The 5,000-nt window shown below is 49.2% G+C and overlaps 1 protein-coding gene across 6 annotated transcripts in view; it reads left to right on the top strand.

The window, feature by feature from the left end:
- Positions 1-5,000, top strand: part of LOC122246066 (uncharacterized) — a 122,509-nt gene that overhangs the window by 100,783 nt on the left and 16,726 nt on the right. The window lies entirely within an intron of this gene.

Below are 5,000 nucleotides of genomic sequence, written 5' to 3'. Positions count from 1 at the left end.
AGAAAGAAAGAAACAAAGGCAGACAGAAAGAGAGAGAGAGAGTGAGTGAGAGACAGAGACTTGCAGGTTCAGAGAAAAGGTGTCATATAATCCGGCTCTCGCTAAGTAATACGTAGGAGAACCCACAATGCATTGGCAGAGGAGCGAAAGCGAAACCAGTCAACAGGCATACACTACGACTGCAGTTCCATTAATAAGGATAAAATCAAACGCGAATCATCCCAATAAAAAATGCATATCTTGTCCAAGTATTAATTAATAAAAAAAGGTAGAAAAATCCGCTTCAAATAGCAAGCGAGGCAGGGTACATTTGATAGCCAGGAATGATTTCGATCTGGGATTGGTGGGTCCAGGAAGTGGTCGGGAACGCAAGGCGAACCTCTCCGGCGGCGACCTACAGGACGGACGAAAGGGCCCTCGTGTCTTCGGCACCGCGGATCGGCTTCGACTTTCGGAACCCTTTTTTTTTTCTTCTTCCTTTTTTCTTTCATTCTTTTTTTTTCTGTTTCCGTGTGTCTGTCTTCGTATCCGGATTCCTTTCCTTTAAGATTTTTTTTTCTCCTTCTCTTTGATATTTGTTCATTTATTCATTTATTTGGTAGATAAATTATATGAATTGTTTGTGCGTATGTATGTATGTGATAAATATGTGTTAAATATGTGTCCAAGATCATTCTTTTCGTGCTCTGGGGGTGGGGGTAACCATGCACGTTAAACAGACAAACAGAGAGACTAAAAGACAGCAACATAAATAAATGGAGAAACGAACGAAAGGCGGCGCTTGCCTAGGCTTTGGAAGGCTTCGACGAGGCACTATGTAGGTGAGGAGCGAGGTTGCTTGCGCCTTACTTGGGGCGGCGGCGCTGCGAGAAGCCAGCCACCGCCGCCGCCGCCGCCGCCGTGCTTATCCTCGGATCGCGGTCGCCTCCAAAGGCCTCCGCTCTCAGCCCTCTCTGCCTCTTCCTCTTCTTCATCCTCTTTTTCCGTCTCCTTCCTTTTCATCCCCCCTCTGCCTCTCATCCTCATTCTTTTCCTTGGTCTCCTTTTTCTATATATATATATATATATATATATATATATATATATATATATATATATATATATATATATATACATATACATATACATATACATATACATATACATATACATATACATATACATATACATATACATATACATATACATATACATATATATATATACATATATATATATGTATATATAAATGTAAATGTATATATATTTGTTTTCCTTTAGCTGCCACCCCCACCACCTCCTCCGTTTTCTTTGCCTTATTCTCCTTCTGCCCCTCCCACAACCTCCTTCCTCCTTTCCTCCTTTCTAACTCCTTATCAGTAGGAAGTGACTGCGCTATCACCATTATATCTTTCTTTTTTTTAGGATTCGAAAGGGTTTCAGGCATTCCTTCGCTGGCATTTGTCCAATTCCTTTTTTTTTTCATTCTTATTTTATTTTCTTAATGTCACCGATGAAAAAATCTTTCGTGTTGTTTTTTTCTCTCTCGTTGGCCAAGTACTGTGCGTAAGACAAAGAGGAAAATCTGATTCAAAATTTGACGAAGAGGAAGAAGAAATATCCCTCATTTGTGATTCGCTCGACATGCTTTCTGTGACAGGGCGGAAAGGATTGTCATGTAGGACTTCCACCCCCCCCCCCTCCTTCGCCATTCTCCCTATCCTTAAAAGTAGCACCTCTCTACTTCCCCCTCCCCCTTCCCCTCCCCGTCACCCACCTATTAGAAGGTCCTCTCCTCCCTCCTCCTTCCTCCCTCCCCTTCTCTCTCTCTCTCTTCCATATTAGGTCCTCTCCCTCCTCCCTCCCTCCCTCCCTCCCCCTTACCTCTTTTCCTCCTCCTGGTATTAGAAGCTCCATCGCCCCCCGTCGCCCTCCCCCCATTATTACCCCCTCCCCCCGCCCCCATTACGAGAAAGTCGCCAAGGTCAAGCCAGGGCCGGCGCCGAAGGGCCCTTAGGGAGATATTTTCGGAATTCTTTCTTGTTTTCGAGAAGGAGAGTGTTAGGTCGCCGAGAAGGCTGTCGAGCCGGGCGGAGAGGCTCTCGAATTGCTGAAGGAGGACTCGTCTTGGGAGGGGCTTTGGGTGGGGTGGATCGGGATGAGGAGGGGAGGGGAGGGGAGGGCTTCACAAGGGGAGGGGCGAGGAGGGCTTTAGCTGGGGGGAGGGGCGAAGGGGGAAGGAGGATGTGACACCGGCCTGGAGGAGTGCCGAGCATCCGGTAGGTCTAGGAGTGGCTGATGACTGCAGGGGGGAGGAGGAGGAGGAAGGGGTGGGGGGGGTAAACAATCCTTCTTGAGGTGACCGAACGCCCGTCTCCCGTCGCTCGAGAGTCGTCTTCAGCGCCGCCGCCCATCGCAACGACAGCGACAGCAGGGAAGAAATTCGAAAAGGAAGTGGAGAAGAAGAAGAAAATAAGTAAAGGGAGAAGAGAGAGAGAGAGAGAAGGAAAGGACAAGGGGAGAAAGAAGACAGAGAAGAAGAGTTCAAGTCAATGACCTTGGCCGCACGAGACGAGGGACCAGGGTCAAGGAGCCCTCGCGTCTTGACAGCGTGAAAGGCCATTACACCGGGAAGGAGGGAAAGACAGGAGGAAGGAAGGACGAAGTGAACTGCGCGTTTTCTCAGACTTGTCTCAGGGAAGAACTATTATGGTCGCTCTGCCCAGGGTCCTGGGGTCCGCGCGACGTCATGGGGTCACGCTGCTCCTCGCACGCCAAGGCCGATGACAAGTGGGTATTCGAACGAAAAATAACAACAACAAACAAACAAAGAGCGTGCATTTTCTCTCTTTTTTTTGGGCCATTACAGTGAGTGAGAAATGAAGAATCGCGTAACAGAAAAGGGCACGGGAGCGCGGGAACACGAGTCGAAAGACAGAGAGGCAAGAGAGAAGCCTCCGAGTGGGTCAGGTGGCAGCGCCTCGTCAGCAGTCAAGTCTTAACGAAACACGCGAGTCAGCACAAGAAATCAAGAAGGGACTAGCCAAAGCAAGCAAGCAAGCAGAATGGCATTGCTTTCAACAGTAGACTCTTTCAACCCACATCCACACACACGGACCGAAGGACGGATGAAAGCAAGCACGCACGCACACACGGACGCACGCACCGATCGATCGATGGCTAGACTTGCAAGCTCATGCTGATTGTGTTGCTTCTGTCGATCGGATTCCGTCGTGTTTACATTTTGACTTGAATGAAAAGTCTAATTTTCTTGCGCTTTTCCTGAGGGATCTCTGGTGGGTGTCAATGCGATCTGGAGAGCATCAAAGAGCCTGGAGCTCGATTTAAATGAAATACCGAGAGAGAGAGAGAGAGCAAGAAAGAAAGAAAGAAAGAAAGAAAGAAAGAAAAGGAAGGAAAGAAAGAAAGAAAGAAAGAAAGAAAGAAAAGAGAGAGTGAGTGAGTGAGAGAGCGAGCGAGAGCGAAGCCATACGAGCATCGGTTGTTTCGGCGAAAAAGTGGCACTAATGTCTCTTTTTCCTCGTGCTTCTCTTCCTGTTGCACATTTGCAATACGAAGAAGGAGGGGCTTACGACTGCGTCTGTGCGTGTAGGATCTTACATCTTCCTAATTAGCTTGTGTGTTGTGTTGACTCCATATGGTTGGAATAATGCTGCCCTTGCTTGGTCTAAGTTCAGAAAGGTCAATGTTGCACGCGGAAAGGTCGGCGCTTTGCCTCAGGGTCACACATAATCGGGGAATTTATCCTGCATATGGGTGTCGACGACCAGGAGCGAGATCTAGGTCGCGAGAGGAGGAGGAGGAGGAGGAGGAGGAGGAGGAGGAGGAGGAGGAGGAGGAGGAGGAGGAGGAGGAGGAGGAGGATGGGGAGGAAGAGGAAGAAGAAGAAGAGGAATTAGAGTTAGAGATGATGGAGTTGATGGAGATGTTTATGGGGGCGGTGCTGGTGGAGTTGGAGATGGATGTGGAGGAGGGGGGGGGAAGGGAGAGGAGGAGGAGGAGGAGGAGGAGGATAAGGTGGTAGTTGTGATGATGTTGGTCATGGTGATGGAAATGGTGGTGGTGGCCATGGTGGTGAACGAGGAGGAGGATGGTTGTGGAGGAGGATGAGAAATCGAAGAGGACAGTCGCGGAGAATGTCACGTGACGTGCTTTGGCTTGATGTGAACGTGACTCCCCCGTTTTCTTCCACTCCGACGGCGGAGACAGGCGTGACTATGCTATTCCAACGTCCTCCTCGACCCGGCCCTCGCCTGACGCCAGGAGCAACCGAGGATCAGCGAGCGGGCGGCCATTCCCCCCCCCCCCCATCCCCTCCCTTGGCACCAAACTAGTTTCAACTAATTTTCCATGGAAGCAAGGCCCGGTCTCCCCGTACCACTTTTTGCTGCTCTCAAGGGGGTGGGGGGCAGGGGAGGTAAGGGGAGTGGGGGGAGAAGGACGTCTCCACCTAACCCTATCTCTCTCTCTGTCTCTCACGTCTACCCGGTCGCATTCTACGCATACGCACGTACACCATACGGGTCTAGAATGGCGAGATGGTGGTCTTTCGAACCGGATGGATGGATGGATGGATGGATAGGTTGATGGATAGACGGGCAGGTCTTGGTATGTCGTTCGAAGGTTCTGACGTCATTTGTGGATCGACTTGTGACGTATGTTCTTTGTGCTTTGGATGCAAGGAAAGATTTGTTTATGGTTATGCAAGCACCGACATATATATATATAGACGTATACACAAAAGGGAACAAACGCAAAGGAATCTCATTTGAAGAACTATTTTCACATGGCAGCGATCTCCTCGTATCAAGTGTCCCTCGTAGTTTGTGTAACATGGAGGATTATCCGGGAGAGAGATATTGCATTACTCAAAAATAGGAAACAGTGTCTATAAAAATAGTCTTCTGGAAATGTTCCACTCGTGAGTGTGAGAGCCCCCGCTGTTCTTCAGTGGAGGGGGAGGGGGGAGGCGAAGAGGAGGGGGAGTTGTGCCCGAATTC

The sequence above is a fragment of the Penaeus japonicus genome, unplaced genomic scaffold (assembly GCF_977035675.1).
Source record: "Penaeus japonicus unplaced genomic scaffold, GWHDUDI00000001_assembly GWHDUDI00000031, whole genome shotgun sequence".
Classification (NCBI taxonomy): domain Eukaryota; kingdom Metazoa; phylum Arthropoda; class Malacostraca; order Decapoda; family Penaeidae; genus Penaeus; species Penaeus japonicus.
The sequence above is the reverse complement of the archived record's forward strand: the minus strand, read 5'-3'. Positions and strand labels throughout refer to the sequence as shown.